This window comes from Macaca thibetana, chromosome 4 (assembly GCF_024542745.1).
Source record: "Macaca thibetana thibetana isolate TM-01 chromosome 4, ASM2454274v1, whole genome shotgun sequence".
Classification (NCBI taxonomy): domain Eukaryota; kingdom Metazoa; phylum Chordata; class Mammalia; order Primates; family Cercopithecidae; genus Macaca; species Macaca thibetana.
In genome coordinates this window covers 90,729,151-90,749,083 of record NC_065581.1, presented here as the reverse complement: position 1 = coordinate 90,749,083, position 19,933 = coordinate 90,729,151, and the positions used below count along the sequence as shown (strand labels likewise).

The window sequence follows — 19,933 nt, the reverse complement described above, 5'->3', positions numbered from 1 at the left end:
GCTGAAGAACTGCAAAGTCAATTAAACATTCTACAGAGACAAACTGCTGCTACCAGCAGGAAGAGGTGAGATGAGGCTAAGGTGATGCTCAATGACAGGAAGCAAACGGGAAGCCAGCACCAAACAAACAAGATGGAGCAAGTCTCTTTCCCTCTTCCATCCTTACAGCTCCCTCTAGTGCTTTCTACTAGCCAAGACTAAGAGGAAGGCAGCTGGCAAAGCAGACATGAAGCTTGCAGATTTCTAGTCCAGCTTCACAGAGCAGAGTGTAGAAGAAAGAGTCTGAGCTGAGAGGCAATAACTTAATACCCATGTAAGGTAACAGCCAGAGGTCAACTATACTGATTGATTAGAAACACAGTTGTAGAATTCCTACTTTAACAAATCTTATATGAGGCCAGATTGTTTTAACCACAGGAAAGTTTTAGTCCTTTCAACTTTCTACTTGGGAAATTAACATGACAAAGAAAACAATTATAACAAAATATGAGAAGTGCCATGACAGAAGCTATAATCTGAAGTTTTTTGAATGGCATTTCAATTACCAATGTAGAGTCCAGGGAGAGCATTTGATTGGAGGTAATGTTGAAGTTGGATTTGAATCCTGAAAAGATTCAATAGACAGGAGCCTACTGAGTAGATACTAGAATTCACTCAAAAGCTTGATAACTGTATTTGGGAAAATAGGAAGGTCAAACATCAGAAAATACAGGTAATTTCCACTAGAGGAATTTCCTGGTTACAACACAGGAATCACTCACTGTTGTTCCTGAATACCACTGAACTAGACCCACTGTCACCGGGCACAGCTGCCATGAACACAGTGATAGTCAATAATTTTTCATAGGCCTTTTTAAAATTTTGTATCACTTCCTGAAAATTCAAAGTGGGCCATCCAGTAGGTTGAACCTAGGTCAGTTGCCCTGCTCTGGGTGCCAGGGGAAACAAAGAAGAATATACGACCTTGTTAGTCTGACCTTAACTTCTGGCTTCCTCCAAGATTTACATAGCAAGGATTTTTTTTTTTTTTTTTTTTTTTTTTTTTGACAGAGTCTTGCTCTATCACCCAGACTGGAGTGGAATGAAGTAGCTGGGACTACAGACACATGCTACCATGCCCAGCTAACTTTTGTATTTTTAGTAGAGACAGGATTTCATCACGTTGGTCAGGATCTTCTCAATCTCCTGACCTCATGTTCCATCTGCCTCAGCCTCCCAAAGTATTGGAATTACAAGTGTGAGCCACCGCGCCCAGCCCATAGTATGGATTTTCATCCCAAATAAGGTAAACATGTGTATGATAGGTTCACAACATTCCCACTAGCAATAATCTCTTTAGCAACCTGGAATTCATATAAAATCTTTTGCCCATTCTAATCAAAAAAACTTCCTGTCTTATACCATGAAACTTCCTCTCATAGCAAAAGTCCAGTTTACCAATGTCCCAAAAGGAGACAATTTTAACCCTCTTCAGTTACAGCATATAGCTCCAACACTAGAATCCTTGGATAATCTTCATATTGAACCGAGATCTCCTAGATCCAGTCTTGATCTTGCCACAGTAGCAACTGAAAGAAAGGAGAAGTAGATTTATGAAAATCCTTCATTCCCAGGGGTTCTGAACTCTTACTAGTTTTATCTGTATAGTTCAATCTTTTACAAATAAATATGGTCACATAAAAATTACCCATGGAACCAACTGGAGACCCACCCTTCCTGATGTATCATAAATTATCTTTCCTCTTGACTTTCAATATCAATTACCCTATACAACACACTAACCCATTTTATTGTTTGCTGACTCAGGTCATGAGATTCTGAATTGACCAGTTGGCAATGTTTACTCCATGCAACCATCACTGAATACCCTGGTGTAACATTTCTGCCTTGAACATTACTAGTTTCTAAACCAGTAGTTCCCATTATTTCAGAGATAGGAATAAATATATTGTGAATAATTAATTAGGTTTAATTTGGAGAAGTACTAATTTCAATTCTATTGTATACTGACTGTGAAATAAATAGAAATGTGTACGTTTCAAATGTTTCAAATCATAGGTAATATCCTATGACATGATACCTAACTTATTCTTCAAAAAAGTATATAAGACTAAACAAACCTAAGGGCATTATCCCATTTTCCTGCTTTGTTCATAGGAAATAGAGTTCCTTGTTTGGAAGAAACTATGAGAAATACAGTGACATTGAATAAAGCATTCAGTTGTGTAAGGTATAATGATGCTGACTTGAGGCATTACATGAATTCTCCATGACAAAAGCAGTAAAACAATCATCAACTGATTCCAAGCAAACAGTTGTCCAAACAATTATCCTATAGTATTATAGGTTTGCATTTACTACTTTTGGTAAAATATCTTGGTACACAGGTAAAGGGAATCCTGTGTTGTTGTGCTTGAGTAGCTGCTATCTTTTCAACTATGGTCACTTTGTTCATTAAATTCTAAAGCTTCTATAGAAGGAAGACAACCTACATTGAGAGATTAGGTTAACTCGTCCATCTAAATATTATGAGCTGTTTGGCTAGAAATGTCCTTTGGATTAACATGTAGCATGAATATTCTTTATGTTCTGAGCCTATTTTAAGAAATTCTTCCATGCTTCTCTTCCCCAATCTCCCCCCGCAAAAAAAAAAAAAAAAAAAAAAAAAAAAAAAAAAAAAAAAAAAAAAAAAAAATCTGCCACTAGTCCCCCAGTTCAGTTCCTTTGAGATCCCTTATCTAGTTTCTAGGCAAACTGGCAGCTATTTGCCATAAATACTGGCAAGTTGACATTTAAGGCAATTTGAAACTATTATCAAAGCACAAGAGAAAACTGGCCTTCTTGGGGCATTATTTTGCCCATGAGCTCCACAAGTCATCCAGTAGGTTTTAGAGAGAAAATCCTCCCAATGGGCAAAATAGATTAATGTGTTTAATGCTGTGTCTAAGAATCTCGAAAAGATCTTAGCATTTCCATTTTCCCAGTGCATTCTTCCCCTGGTAAGTCGCGATGGGTGCCTTTAAGAAGAGGTACAAGGAATTTTCATAGTGTATTCTTCAGTGTCAATGGGCTAACAATGGGAGCTAGTGTTCAGGGTGCCAAAATACTCTTTCCCTACCAATTCTCTAATTTTTACATAAGAGACGAGGAAAAGCTCTGAATTCAACTGATAGTCTAATTTTACTATCTCTAATACCACATTTTGTTTTTTGCCAGCTCAGTCCCTGCAGCAACAAAAGATAAGAGACCCTTTTATCTTGATCCTAGAAACTCCCTGGATTTCAGTCAGTGCTGTGAGCCTAGAATTCAAGGATTTTAACTTGTCATTCTGTTTCTTTAAGCTGTCCATTGATGTTCAAAACAGCTACCCTTTCTCTAAGTCCATAAATTCTTCATGTACACCCCACTATTCTGTGGTGGGGGCAACTCAATTCTGTGGTGGGGGCACCTCAATTCCCAAAAGCCATCACTGCAATGAGCACCTGATGCCAGGTGACTACAGACAACAATTTGATTAGCTTTTTCACTATTACTGAATTCCTGCATTGGCATTTAAGCAAGATTTTGACTGGTTTCTGCCCCAGCTATGCCAGATGAACAAATTAACAGTTTCCACATTTCCTTGAAAGTATCTGATGCACCCCATCCCCAGGTAACAATTTCTCTCTCAGTTAAAAATCTTGGATGTGAGCAGAAAAAGCAGTTCTAGCTAACAAAAGGAGAATATAAATTTGTTGAAAGAATGTTGGGTAGCTCACAGAATTAGCTGGCATGATGGGGTACCTGCTAAGGAAATGGGCAGAAAACAACAGAAGCTTTGTAGAGGGAACCACAGCCAAGATTGTGATGAAGAAATACTCTTGTTTGGATGCCCCATAGGTACTACCAGTGCTATCAAGAAGATTTGCTGCTGGATACTACCACTGCTACATATAGCAGAAAATAATATATGGTGGATCCAAAAGACACAAATCCAAACACAGATCATTATTATGCACGAGAAAAAATGAAAAACAAACCGGAGAGAAACAGAAGTTCATCTTTTGGTAATATGCAGCAATATAATAGAGGAAATAATTATCTGAGATTTAAATAGGGAGGGGTTTTGAGAGGCATTTGGCTAATGTGCCATCATCACCCGATACCTTCCATTACAGCCAATAATCAGCTGGATGGCTTTGAAAATATTACTTTTTCTTTACTATAACTGGTTCAATGTTTCTACAATAAAGACAATAATGTCTCTACCAAATGATATATACCTTGAGGAAAAATTGGTGTGGGGGTGTGTGTGTGTGTGTGTGTATACATACATACATATATATATATATATATATATATATATATATATCTCACATGGAATAGTGCCCAGCATGTAGTATGTACTTTATAGGTGTTAGTTAACTATTTGTGGTACTATTAAAGTAATAGCAACATTAAAGTCACCTCAATTTTGAAGAAAAAGTAATTAAAAAAGGTATGAGTACAAAGAGAAGGAAGCATTTGCGCAACTGTTACTGTAATCAATTTTTAAACTGTCACTGTAACAACTTGGTCAATTAAGTATCTCCCACTTTTTATCTTATCCTAAACAAATTAAGCAATAATCATTACAAAATTGTTTTTCTCAAAGCTGAAACACTTGTCTTTGGATTAAAGTTTCTTTAATAAAAATACTTAATATCCTAAGAATAGAAACAAATTTACCTAAGCATATCTAATAAGAACCAAAACACAATATGTGTGCTGATAAAATATTAATGGAGAGTCCATTAAAATGAGAAACAAGACAAGGATGCCACTGTGGCTACTGCTTCTGCTTCTAGTTAATTTGATTATACAAACTAATACATATAGGACATGTGAGAATGATAGGAAAATATTACTCTTGCAGAAAACATGATTATCTATCTCAAAAGAAAACAAAGGAGTTAAGAAAACACAAATTTTTTAAAGTAAGCCTAATAAAACACTTCCAAAAAAAATGATTGAGAGCAAGATGGACAGTTAGAAGCCCCCAGCACTCATCTCCCCTACAAAGACAGCAGAAACAATGAGTACATTCTGATGAAAATAACAGAAAGAAAGCACTGGAGTACACGAAAGAAAGAGCAGAAACTTTGTAGATCAAAGAAACCCAGGATAGCCACACAAAGAACAGAAGGAAACATCTCACCTCTGTCACTCCATCACCCAGATGGAATCAGCTTGGAACCAAGGGAAAATTCTTCCTATAGGGAAAAGGTAAGCAAGAGGACCCCATCATCCCCCATCACCACCTTGAGTACCTACAATCCTCACAGTAGGGACTACTGCAATTCTCACAAGCACTAAGCCCAGCTGAGGGAGCTGCCTGGGATGCACACAGCTGCACCCCACCCCCCGACCCAGAGAAGGCATCAACAGTGTGTCCATCCCACTCCTACCACCCAGCATGGCCGAAGCCACTATCATACTACACCATCTTGGAGCCATAAACATTGCTCTGGGACAAATAATCAAGATACCCTTCCATCAGTTAGGCTTTGTCACCTCTGAACCACTCTCACCTCGTGGCTCATCACTCGTGGGCCAAGCTTATACTACATGCTAACATATGGGGACAAGTTGCCATGAAGCCATTCAATCTGCTTTTCTCAGCTACTGCTGTGCCGTGACCCTCAGGGACTGAGCTGAAGCAGTGTGCTGCCTCACAGGGAAACAATACTTAGCTGCCCAGAGCATTCACACCCTTCCTGTGCTTGAGCTGAAATGGAACCCTGACTCATGGGGAATTGGTGCTTTGGCCAAGTCAAGCATTCTGTGCATCCCAGAACTTACCTGACATGGTACCCCACATCCCAGGGAAACAGAGTATTGACTGAGCTGAGACACACTCCCATACAGCCAAACTGCTGTAATACCCTGCTGCTCTGGAATTAGAATAACACCCGAGAGTCTGAGCTGCTCACACAACCTCCTACCCAGGGAATGGAATAATCACTGAGCTGTCCCCTGTACCCGAGGGCTCAAGTCAAAGCTTTCTCTGCCATTCTGAGTTTATTGCTGCCACTGAACCTGAAAATACTGCTGTATCCCACCGTCTTAGATCCAGAGTCATCATTATGTGATGCTGCATCTTCTGGTGACTGAGTAGCCATGGCGACCTGTTGGATCTCATTCTCAAATTCCAGCTGTACCCTGCTGCTTGTGCTCAAATCTTCAGAGAATCCTCTTTTCCCTGGAGCCAGGGCAGTGCTATACCCTGCCCTTCAGGGACAGAATTAGAGCTAAAACTTGTCCCCCAGAGCCTGAGCTGCTGGGGGTGCTCAGAGTCACAGACCCTAGCTTTGTAGGCAATCTGCATCCCACACTGACTTAGAAACTGAACCTGTGCCCTGAGACCCAGGTGGCACAATAGGTTCTTTGGACCCTGAGACCAGAAACTCAGCACTACAACTACTCTGAGCACTTTCAGCCTAGAACTCATAACTTCTGCAGCTGATTGTGGGCTGTATCATAATCAACATGAAGAGGGATCCCCTTTGTGGTATTGAAGAGGGAGGGACCCCCCTTGGATCCCAAAAAGGAACCAAAACTGTCTCTTGTAAGGAAAAATGAGAAGAGGGGAATCCCAAAAGTCCTTGCCACCAGGGTTCTTAACAACCTACATTTCCATATCCATTTCCATAGACTCCTACAGCCTACGCCACTGAGGCATCCAAAGTCATCTCTGATTTTAAGTGCAACTGAAGGAGCTGCATGGATGCCATACTATCTCATCCACTCAGAAACAGTCAACATACCCTCTCCATCTGGCATCTTTCATCTGAAGGTGAAAATCTTTTTCTGTGAAAGCCACTCTAAAATTTGGAGAGGTGATGTAATTTTTGTACTGGTTATGCAGACATCAACATAGGGGCACAAACCACATTAAAAAGCAAAGAAGTATACACCCCTAAAGGAACACAATAATTCTCCAGTAGCTGAACTTTAAAGAAAATTTACAAACTCCCCCCCCAAAAAAACTCAAAATAATACTCTTAAGAAAACCCAACAAGATAAAAGAGAATACAAAAAGGCAATTTAAAAAAAAAATAAGAAAAACAGTTCATGTTTTAAATGAGAAATTTAACAAAGAGATAAATATCATAGAAAAGAACCAAACAGAAATCTTGAAGCTGAAAAATTCAATGACTATAACGTAAAATATCATCAAGAACTTCATCAATAGACTAGATCTAGCAGAAGAAAGTACCTATGAACTTAAAGAAAGGTCTTTTGAAATTACTCAGTGACAGGAGAAAAGAAAGAAGAATAAAAAATAATAAAAATAGCATATGAAACTCCTGGGACACAATTAAGTAAATAAATATTCACATCATGGGAGTTCTAGAAAGAAGAGAGACAAAGATAAGGTCAAAAAGCTTATTTAGTGAAATAATTGCTGAAAAAAACCCAAGTCTTGGAAGAAATATAAACATCCAGATCCATGGAATTCAAATATCTCAAACAGATTCAACCCAAAAAGGTCCTCTCTGAGGCACATTATTATTAAACTATCAAAAGTCAAAGACAAAGAGAATTTGACAAGTGGCAAGATAAAAGTGTCATGTGACATAGCAGAAAACCATTTATACTATCAGAACATTTCTCAGCAGAAACCTTGCAGGCCAGGAGACAATGAGATGTTTTATTCAAAGTGCTGAGAAAACAAAACAGAACAAAAACTGTCAACCAAGAATACTATACCCATTATATCTGTCCTTCAGAAATGAAGAAAAAATGAAAAAAAAAAAAAATAGTTTCTCAAATGAACGTCCTAATATTATGCCTCAAGGAACTAGGAAAAAAAATAAACTAAATCAAAAGTTAGCAAAATGAATAAAATAGTAAATAACAGAAAATAAATAAGGAATAGAAAACCTATAATACAAAAATAGCAATGAAACTAATGGTTATTTTTAAAAATACACAAAATTAACAAAATCTTAGCTAAATTACCTAAGAAACAAAGAGAGAAGATTCAAATATGCAAAATCAGAAGTAAAATTGGATGTATCACAACAGATTTCTTAGAATCAAAAAAGATCTTAAACTATTAGAAAAATTATATGCCAATAAGTTTGATAGCCTCAAAAAATGGATACATTCCTAGAAAATTACAACCTAATAGGATTGAATCAAAAAGAAATATAAAGCCTGAAGAGACCTATAACAAAAGAATCAATTAAAGCTGTAATTAAAAGACTCCCCAGCTTCCCCCAAAAAATGCCCAGGACCAGATGGCTTTACATTTGGATTCTACAAAGCTTTCAAAGAAGAATTAATACCAATACTTTTAAAATTCTTCCAAACAGTAGAATACTTCCTAACACATTTTACAAGGCCCACATGACTATCATATGTGAGCCAAAGATACCACTAGAAAATAAAACTACAGGCAAATATCTCTAATGCACATTAATGCAAAATTCCTCAATAACATATTAGCAAATCAAATTCTACAGCACATAAGATAAATTATGCATTATGATCAAGTGGAATTTATTCCTGGTATGCAAAGCTGGTTTACCAAATGCAAATCAATGAATGTGATACATCATATTAATAGAATAAAAGGCAAAAACCACATAATCATATCAATTGATTCAGCAAAAGCATTCAACAAATTTCAACGTCATTTCTTAATAAAAACTTCTAAGAATTTGGGTATACAAAGAAAGTTCCTTAACATAATAAAAGCCATTTATGAAAAAACCATAGCTAACATCATAGTTGATGGAGAGAAACAGACTTTTTCTTTAAGATCTGGCACAAGGCAAGCATGCTCACTCTAGTTCCTTCTTTTCAACATAGTATTGGAGGTACTGTCAAGAACAATTAGACAAATAAAAATAAACGAAAGGTATCCAAATCAGAAAATAAGAAGTAAAATTATCTCTATTTGCAGAATACATAATCCTATATGTAGAAAATGCCAAAGATTCCATTGAAAAACTGTTAGCTTTAATTAATGAGTTCAGTAAAGTTGCAGAATATAAAATCGATATAAAAATCCATGGCATTTTTATACACACAGCGTTGCCTACCCAAAAAAATAAATCAAGTAAAGAATTCCATTTATGATAATATTGAATAATAAAATAAAATACTTAGGAATACATTTAACCAAGAGGTGAAAGATTGTCCACTGAAAACTGTAAAACATTGGTGAAAGGAATTGTATTAGTCCATTCTCATGCTGCTAATAAAGACATACCCGAGACAAATAACTGAGTACAATTTCAACAACAACAACAAAAATATATGTCTTTACTAGTCAGATGCACCAGCTATCATGACTAGAAAATCTAATGGATATACAGAGTGAAAATGTAGTGAAAAACTTTAAAAAATCATTTACAGTGATAGCAAAATCTCTAAATTTCCTTTAGATTATTCTGAGAAGAATGTGTAAAATCTAACTGGAGGGAAAAATACAACTTTCTGTAAATATAAAACAAGAATGCTTTTTTCGTGGATAAGCATCAATCTTAATTCTTAGTTATCTGTAATTGTTTATTCTCCTCAAAATCAGCTAATAAATTTAAAGATTTCTTAATCAAATTCAAATTTTTAAACTGTACTTGATAAACTGATTCTAAACTAGGTTTTATTTGATTTATTTCTTGCTGCTTTTTTCCTTGAAACCAATTTCTCACATAATTATTATTGTTGTTATTATTTGAGATGGAGTCTTGCTCTGTCACCCAGACTGGAGTGCGATGGTACAATCTTGGCTCACTGCAATCTCAGCCTCCCGGGTGCAAGAGATTCTTCTGCCTCAGCCCCCTGAGTAGCTGGGATTACAGGCGCCCACCACCACACTTGGCTAATTTTTTTTTTTTTTTTGTATTTTTAGTAGAGATGAGGTTTCACTATGTTGGCCAGGCTGGTCTCAAACCCCTGACCTCAGGTGATCTGCCTTCCTCCGCCTCCCAAAGTGCTGTGATTACAGCCCTGAACCACCATGCCTGGCCCAGAAGTATTATTGACACTTTGGTAAAGGTAATTATTTGTTGGGTTGCACTTTCTTTTTTCATTTATTGGAATATGTTAACATATCTGGCCCTCACTTATCAAAGCTAATGATATACCCTCAGTCATTGTGATGCTGTAAAACACTTCACACCTTCCAAAAATTCCCTAGTGATATGAACTGACATAAGATTGAGAATTAGTGGTCTGGAAAATATCACATCATAATAAAAAGCCAGGCAAGTAAAACATTGTAGCACACACACAGTAATGAACAGATAGGTCAGTAAAACAGAATAAAGAGTGTATTAGTCCATTTTCATACTGGTGATAAAGTCATACCCAAGACTGGGAAATTTACAAAGAAACAGGTTTAATTGACTTACAGTTCCACGTGGCTGGGGAGGCATCAAAATCATGGTGGAAGGTGAAAGGCACATCTCACATGGCAGCAGAAAAGAGAAGAGAGAGAGCTTGTGCAGGGAAGCCCCCATTTTTCAAACCATCAAATCTTGTGAAACTTACTCACTATCATGAAGAAAGACCTGTCCCTATGATTCAATTACCTCCCACTAGGTCTGTCACACAACACAAGGAAATTTAAGATGAGAGTTGAATGGGGACAAGCCAAGCCATATCATTCCACTCAAGCCCCTCCCACATCTCATATCCCCACATTTCAAAACCATTCATCTCGTTTTAACATTCCCTGAAGTCTTAACTCATTTCAGCATTAAGTCAAAAGTTCTTAGTCCAAAGTATCTTCTGAGACAAGGCAACTCCCTTCTGCCTATGAGCATGTAAAATCAAAAGCAAATTAGTTATTTCCTAGATCCAATGGGGATACAGGCATTGGAGAAATACAGCATTTCCAAATGGAAGAAACTGGCCAAAATGAAAGGGGCTACAGACCCCATGCAAGGGTGCAATCAGCAGGGCAGTCAAATCTTAAAGCTCCAAAATTATCTCATTTGACTCCATGTCTCACATCCAGCTCATGCTGATGCAAGAGGTGGGTTCTCATGGTCAGGGCAGCTCCCTGTGGCTTTTCAGTGTACAGCCTCCATCCTGGCTGCTTTACCAGACTGGAATTGAGTGTCTGAGGCTTTTTTAGGTGCATGGTGAAGGTTGTCAGTGGATCTACCATTTTAAGGTCTGGAGGACAGTGGCCCTCTTCTCACAGCTCCACTAGGCAGTGCCCCAGTAGGGATTCTGTGTAGGGGTTCTGACCCCACATTTCCCTTCTGCACTGCCCTAACAGAGGTTCTCCATGAGGGCCCCACCTCTGCAGCAAACCTGTGCAGCAAACCTCTGCCTGGACATCCAGGTGTTTCCATACATCCACTGCAATCTAGGCAGAGGTTTTCAAACCTCAATTCTTGACTTCTATGCACTCCCAGGCTCAATATCATGGGGAAACTGCTAAGGTTTGAGGCTTGCACCCTCTGAAGCCATGGCCCAACCTCTACATTGGCCCCTTTCAGTCATAGCTGGAGCAGCTGGGTTGCAAGGTATCAAGTCCCTAGGCTACACACAGCAAAAGATCCTAAGCCTGGCCCATGAAACCACTTTTTCCTCCTAGGCTCCAGGCCTATGACGTGAAGGGCTGCTGTGAAGACCTCTGACATGACCTAGAGACATTTTCCCCTTTCTCTTGGGAATTAATATTCATTTCCTCATTACTTATGTAAATTTCTGCAGCCAGCTTGAATTTCTCCTTATAAAATGAGATTTTCTTTTCTATTACATTGCCAGGCTGCAAATTTTCTGAACTTTTATGCTCTGTTTCCCTTGTAAAACTGAATGCCTTTAACAGCACCCATGTCACATCTTGAATGCTTTCCTGGTTAGAAATTTCTCCTGCCAGATACCCTAAATTGTCTCTCTCAAGTTCAAAGTTCCACAAATCTCTAGTGCAGGGGCAAAATGCTTCCAGTCTCTTTGCTAAAACATAACAAGAGTCACCTTTGCTCCAGTTCCCAACAAGTTCTTTATTTCCATCTGAGACTACCTCATCTGGGACTTTGTTGTCCATAACGCTACCAGCATTTTGGGCAAAGCCATTCAACAAGTCTAGGAAGTTCCAAACTTTCCCACATTTTCCTGTCTTCTTCTGAGCCCTTCAGACTGTTCCATCCTCTGCCTGTTATCCTGTTCCAAAGTCACTTCCACATTTTGGGGTATCTTTTCAGCAGTACCCCACTGTACTTGCATCAACTTACTGTATTAGTCCATTTTCACGCAGCTGATAAAGACATACCCAAGAATGGGTAATTTACAAAGAACGACATTTAGTGGATTTACAGTTCCACGTGACTGGGGAGGCCTCACAATCATGGCAAAGGTGAAAGGCACATCTCACGTGGCAGCAGACAAGAGTAGAGAGTTTGTGCAGGAAACTCCATTTTTAAAACCATCAAATCACGTGCAACTTATCCATTATCACAAGAACAGCACTGAAAAGACTTGCCCCCATGATTCAGTTACCTCCCATCAGGTCTCTCCCACAACACATGGGAATTTAAGATGAGATTTGAGTGGAGACACAGCCAAACCATATCAGAGAGTGTGAAATAAATCTATTATATATACAAATTTTGCTACCAGTAAGCATGATTTTTCTAAACATTAAGAGAAAGATTCATTCTGTATAAAATGGAGTCAAAGACAAAAATCATGTTAGAGATTTATCTCACCCAGTATATACACACACACATGCACATACATACAAGTTATGCAGATTGATTAAAACATTAAATATAAATACACACATAAATATCTGGAATAAACTATAGAAGAGTGCTTACAGAAACTTTACATAAGCAATATCTTCTGGAGGAAGAAAAAAATAAAAAACAATGATAAATTTGTCCACAAAAATATTTAAGATCTTATGCTTGTATACATCATTAAAATGTCAAAAGCAAAGTGGCCTGAAGAGAAGCAAGAAAAACATTAGTGAATGATTAATATCCATAATATAAACTGTTCCTAGAAAAGATAAGAAATAAAAATCAATTAAAAAAATAGTAACAAATAAGCCAAAGAAGAAAACATAAAATCAGTTTGACAATTTATTCTTTACTTTTAACTTTTATTTTAGAATCAGGGAATTACATGTGCCAATTTATTACAAATGTATACTATGTGATGCTGAGGTTTGGAGTACAAATGGTTTCATCACCTAGGTAGTGAGCATAGTACCCAAAAGTTAGTTTATTTCCACTCTTAATCCCCTCCCAACTCTTGTATTCCTCAGTGTCTATTGTTACCATTCTTATGACCATTTATAAGTGACGACATGTGGTATTTGGTTTTCTGTTTCTGTGTTTGTTCACTTAGGATAATGTTTTCCAGCTGCATCCATGTTGCTGCAAATAACATGATTTCATCATTTTTAATGGCTGCATAGTATTCCATAGTGTATACGTACCACTTTTTTTTTTTTTTTTTTAATTCCAATCTGCCATTGGTGGGCACCTGGGTTGATTCCATGCCTTTTCTATTGTAAATAGTGACAAACATATGGGTACATGTATCTTTCTGGTAGAATGACTTACTTGCCTTTGGATATACGCCTGGTAACAAGATTGCTGGATCAAATGGTAATTCAACTCTCAATTCTTTGAGAGATCATCAAACTGCCAGTGAAAAAATGCTAATCACCACTAATCATCAGAGAAATGCAAATCAAAACTGCACTGAGATAGCATTTCACACCAGTCAGAATGACTTTTGTTAAAAAGTCAAAAAATAACAAATGTTGGTGAGGCTGCTGAGAAAAGGGAACACTTATACACCGTTGGTGGGAATGTAAATTAGTTTGACAATTTTTGAAACACACACACAGACGGACACACACACATATCCTGTAGGAATATTGCTTGAGAGCAGATGCAAATAAATTAATTTGTTAATTTGTAATGACATCATTACAGTATTGAGACCTCCAACACAGCATATCATTTCACTGAAAAAAAAAAAAAAAATGTTTTCTGGACATTAAAATCTCTAGCTTTCTTCAATCGAAGACTGATTTTGATTATTCAAAATGTCCCTTCAATAACATAACAGAAAAGCATAAAACAAAAAGACAGAAGGAGAGAGAGTAAAAAGTAGAGAACAGAAGGAAGGGAAGGGAAGGGAAGGCAAAGGCAAAGGCAAAGGTAGAGGGAGGAAGTGGGAGGAAAGGAAAGAGGGAGGGAGGGAAGGAAGAAAGGAAATAAGAAAAAGAAAAAAGAAAGTGAGAAAGAAGGAAGGGGGAAGGAAGGAAGGAAGGAAGGAAGGAAGGAAGGAAGGAAGGAAGGAAGGAAGGAAGGAAGGAAGGAAGGAAGGAAGAAAGGAAGGAAGGAAGGGAGAAGAAAAGAAGGAAGGAGTGAAGGAAGGAAGGAGGAAGGAGGGAGGCAAGGAAGGGAGAAAGGAAGGAAGAAGTAAGGAAGGAAGGAAGGAAGGAAGGGAAGGATGGAAAGATGGGAGAGAACAAAAGCAAGTAAACCTAGTTATATTTTGAGGAAATATATGAGTTTCAAGGCCTAGTACAAAACCTAATGTTGGGAGAAGAGGAATAATTGTTCAAGAAAATTATCAGAAAGGAATAAAAATTGAATTTCTATCCTCTAGAGCATTAATTTATAGAAGAAACAATTTACACCTAAATGTTTGTAGAGCATTCTTGGAATTAGAAAGCCTGTAACCACTTTGTTTTTCTAATATGAAAAAAAGAGAGGAAAAATACCTTTTGGAGATGCAAAACTCTGAATGTATACTATCTCCATATTTCTCCCTCTTTACTCTCCCATGTGAATTCAAAAGTATAGCTTAGACGACCAGAAGAAAAATCAAAATGATTTAAGAGTTTAATAGTACTGTTTTGAGCATTAAAAAGCAGGCTAATCAGATAACTAAGTCAAAATAATTGTAAATATATACTAGTTATACATTTTTAATTCTAAATTTAAAACTATAATGTAAACAATAACTAACTATAATAAACTGGGTTTATAAACTAAATATATTGAGTGATGGTTGGGTAGAAAGTTGAAACTTACCAATTAATTCTTTTAAATAGAAGACCTCAATAGATATAATTTGATTTATCAGGTAGAGCCCTGGGAAACATCTACATGTAGTGCATAGCAGAGAAGAGTAACTCGGTAAAGGAAACTGAGAAGGGGCAGGCAGACAGGAGGAGAGGATGACATCCTGCAATCCAAGAGACGGGTGAGGTTTCCAACAAGGGTTTGGCAGTGCCTAAAAGGTGAAAGACCAAATAAGAAAACGAAGTGAAAATTATACACTTGTTAATTATTATTAGTGACTTTACCAAAATAGAAGCAGATTAATAGATTGCAGTATCTGGGGAGAAAAAGAAAATAGATAGCACTTCCAAAAACTTGAATTTTAAAGAGGAAGAGAAAGAGTGTGCTAAATAAAAGGAACCAGAGTTTGAGAGCTGTTGTTTGCTTCTTTGTATTCATGAAGCAGAATTTTCTACTCTTGTGTAAAACAATACCAAGACCAGACTGTACCTAAGTAAAACAATATTGATGACAAGGAATAATAAACTCAGCCACTTCCTCCTGTGAGAGATGACTCTGAATCATCTAAAATAATTTATCTATTAAGACTAATACCTTGCCCAAAACTTGCTTTAATATTTGACTTGCATTGCTCACCAATCCAGTCATAAACTTTGCCCAGTTCCAACCAGTTTTCTACTTTTGAAATCCACTGCAAAAACATTCAGCCTAGGCCCTAAAACTCTATGAATACATACCTTACCTATCCTCATTCAGACACCGTGAAGATTCTGTCAAGGTAGTATTCTTTCTTGCTGTGAGCACTTACTGCCTAATAAGCTCAGCTTGACCTAAACAACTTTTTGGAGGTTGTAAGGAAGTAGTAGACGACAATTTGTTAAAGCTAAGAGTTGTTTGAATATGTTTAAATCTTCATAGGAAAATTTGGTAGATTCAAAATCATGGTAGACACAATCAGAAGAGTAACCCACACAGGTGGGAAGGAATAGGAGCGGCATGCAGAGGTAATGTTGTGGATTTAACCACAGTTAGGAGAAGAGGCTTCTATACCACTGTAGCAGGAGAGGAGGGGCAAACAAAGGCAAGTGTAAGCAATCAGATATGCCTGGCTGAGATAGGTAAAGGGAGAGTCAAGGAGCTAGCAGGTGTTCTGGTTTCTAGGTCACATAACTGCCCCTGTGATCCAAAGTCAGGACAATGCAGCCACCACACCCATGAAACTAATGACCCAAAAGTGGAAGAGCTCCTGCCAACACTCACTCCTACCAGAGGCTGTTTTTCTATCAACACTGCCCCAATCAGATGGCATTGACTTTCCTTGTTTTTTCCTTCTATATTAGCATAAATCAAATTCACATCCAGAATGTTAATTATAAGGGAATCTTGAGAGTGTGTTGTTTGCTTTCCAAATTGTCCAAATAGAAGGAAAGTGAAATAAAATGGGGGAAAAGGTCCAAACCAAGTATTAAGCACAGTTGATTCCTTAATGCAAACTCATCCTTGCCTCTATGATATGAATCCACATTAGTAATGCACTAAAATTTATTCAGGCATTTGTATCAGTAACCATACATGAGACTGATCTATAATTATCTTTTATTATTCTCTGTTAGATTTGCATATCAGTGTTATGATGCTTTCAACATAATATGAAAGTATCCAATTTTCTTCTGTGCTCTGGAATATATTAGATAACTTTAGATTATCCATTTATTAAGGTGTAATAGAATTCATCCACAGATTCAATTGGGCCTAGTGCTATTTTAGAAGGTAGTGTTTTACAATTTCATGAGTTTGTTTTAATGGCAATGGTCAGTAAAATTTTGTAGCACTCTGAGCTCAAACATAGTAAATTATACTTTTAAAATCAATTTTATTCAGTTTTACAATATATTTTACTAGATTTGAACAGCTGTATTATTTCCTCAACGAGGGTTTAAATATTCTATGTTCTATTTTCTACAATAATCACCATATTTGTTTTATTCCCAGTCATTTGTGGTTGGTTTCAATGCTATGCCACCAGCCCCTTTGCCTTAGTTTCTCTATTCGTTTCTTATTTGGATGGACTACATCTACCAATAGTTTCTTCAACAATGGTTAATAGAAACAATATTGTATGAATACTTGCATGTTCAAAATTGTTTGTTTTCCTTATATTGAAGGGCAGTTTAGCTGGGTATAGAGCTCTTTAGGCATATTTTCTTTTCCAAAGTCATCTCAGGCATTGATCCACAGATTTCAGGCATTAATAATGACTAATAAGAGGCTTGGGAGCCAATCTGATATTTTTTTCTGCATAAGCGCCATGAGAACATGGTCTTTTATCTGTTCTGTTCACCATTCTTTCCACAACAACTGGAATAATGTCTAACACAGAGTAAGCAGTCAACAAATATTTGCTGGCTGATAGAGTAAGGGAATTGACATTTTTGCTTGAATATCTGAAGGACTTTATTTTTGTAGTCCGGTAAGTTCACTAGACTATATCTCTAGTTGAGTTTTTCCAAAGACATGGTGTTTCTTTTATTGCAGGGAGGGGTACTTACTATTACTGTGGCTCTCCTTTTTCTTCCTTTCCTAGCGATGATATCCTTGACAATCTTTTGAACTCATTCCCTTCCACTTTATTTTACTTTCTATCAAACATGTCCTCCAGGTGCCTTACTTTGCTTTTATCAATGGTCTTTCTCCTTCTTTGCCTTCTTCAAATGAGGCCTTACTTCTTTAACAGTTTTATTTTTCTCCTTTTTTCCCCAAGCTTAACAGATCATATGTCATCTACTTGCATTAACTTGTAAGGTATGTCTGACACCTTATTATGTTTGTATTATAAGAAAAAAAGCAAATGGGTAAGTGGAGGCAGGTGGTTAGTTTGGGGTTATCTGTAGCCATCTGAATTTATTAGTTTGGGACATTAATTCTGAAAACACTACAAAAGCCCAAGTATAAATCTTTAAAATACAAATTCTGTTTAACTAGGCATTCTGTGTTACTAAAATATTCACTACTGTCTTATTGGTTCTGTTTCTACTTTTTTAAAAAACAATGGGAAATCTTCAGAGAATAATTTGGGACTATGCAGTGTTTGGAAAATGGTTATCTTTAGTAGCATGTTATACTTTTATAAATGTATTAGCATTTCATTTTCATGTGCACTATATATAGTTAATATTTATAGGTGTGATAAAAATACATATCTAAATGAGGCATGTTATATCAGTATATACTCAAGCCTACACAACTCAAAAAAATAAGGAAAAAAAAAATCCTTTGAGTGTACTTACACTTCGGTGTGCATGGCATTGGCTCTAAAATGTTTTTCACTTTTGTATAAAGAGACTTCTTTATGTTAATTTTCCCCAACATATTCATATTTTCCTGCTTTCTGTAATGAGTTTTAAACCAAGTGGTAAGTATTAACAAGTATTTTTTTTTTTTTTTTTACTTTTCTAGGATGACTTTCCTGGATATAATAGGATTTCACATAGCACCAAGTTAATTTTTACTTTATTTTTTATAGGAGGTTCGTCCATGTTAGTCAGTATTCCAGAACTCATTTTAGAGATCTACATCAATGTATGCAACAGCTTAGTCAATATCTTCACTTAAATGTTTCAAAGGCAGGTCCACTGCACTTTAGAGATTCAATCAAACAATGCAAAAGCCAATTCAAATGCAATTTAAAAACCAAACTTATAGTTTCTCTTCCTTAAGCTTTGTCATTTTTCAGATTTTTTTAATATCAATAAATGGTACCACTGCACAGCCAGTTGCACAATCTAGTAACTTAAATGTTGTCCTTAGCAATTTCTCCTTGCCATATAACTCACACTCATTTCAGTTTATCCTTCTTCCCCTCATGACTGATCTCTGTGCTGTGACTGTTTAACCTCTCATATTTCACTATCTTCATTTGCACTAGAAACAACCCTATTTGAGCCACAATCATCTACCATATTACTACTGATGCTCTCTATTGGGACATTGCAATGTCCTAGTTCTGATCTCCCTTCTTACCCATCCCTCCTACATTTCATTCGGCACGTGGCAACAAGAGAGAACCAAAATTTAACATAAATTGGATTACATCAATCTCTGGTTAATGACATGCACTGACTTTCTTTTGCTCTCAATTTAAAGAATAAAGGCTTTTTATTTTCTTTATAAACTATGTATGATCCATCATTACCCACCTCTCTGTTTGCATCCTATCTCATTTGCCCTACTACGTTATAAGCTTTCAAGTTGTCAACATGGGATATATGAAGTTTCTTATTTGTCAGGATATAGTGATTCTTCTGTCTGGCTCCTTCTAGACTGTAGATTCCCTAATGGAATGTCTGTCTTCTGCATATCATTATGTACTTAACACCTAGCACAAGGCCAGGGTGCAGTTCATACCAAATTAAGACAGGTTGAGTGAATAATGAATATGAGTGCATCTTCTCAACCAATAAAGTAGTGATTAATTTGGTCCATCGAAATTTTAATCAAAGCCCATTTTATTTTCATAGGAATTTAATTGAGATATTGGAAAACAATTAAATAATGTAATTGTTCAGCTTTTACCTGCATTTGTGATACAAATCATTTAAACATTTTATTGAGTAAACTGTTTTTCAAAGATTAAAAAACTGTTATTTCTGATCAACATGTATTGAAACCCAAGTATTCTCACTCCTGACTGCTCTGTACTCAATGATATCCCTAAACATAGACTTCATATTTAACACTAAAAGTTTAAAGTATTTCTTTAATTTGCAAAATTATTATTTATTTAAACAAGCTATTGTTGAGACACAAAGCTATAAAGTTGGGATATTGTTACCACTGGGATTATAATACTGAAGTGTGAGATTTTGACAAAGGTGATATTTCATGCTGAACCACAA

The 19,933-nt window shown here is 36.7% G+C and overlaps 1 long non-coding RNA gene across 2 annotated transcripts in view; it reads right to left on the bottom strand.

The window, feature by feature from the left end:
- Positions 1 to 771: 771 nt before the first annotated feature.
- Positions 772 to 19,933, bottom strand: part of LOC126952007 (uncharacterized) — a 46,820-nt gene continuing 27,658 nt past the window's right edge. The window contains exon 5 of one of the 2 annotated variants that reach the window (XR_007724764.1): positions 772 to 1,568. This is a non-coding gene — a long non-coding RNA (uncharacterized LOC126952007). Of the gene's footprint in view, positions 1,569 to 15,138; positions 15,250 to 19,933 lie in introns of those variants that run through there. The other variant, XR_007724763.1, reaches the window with a different exon arrangement.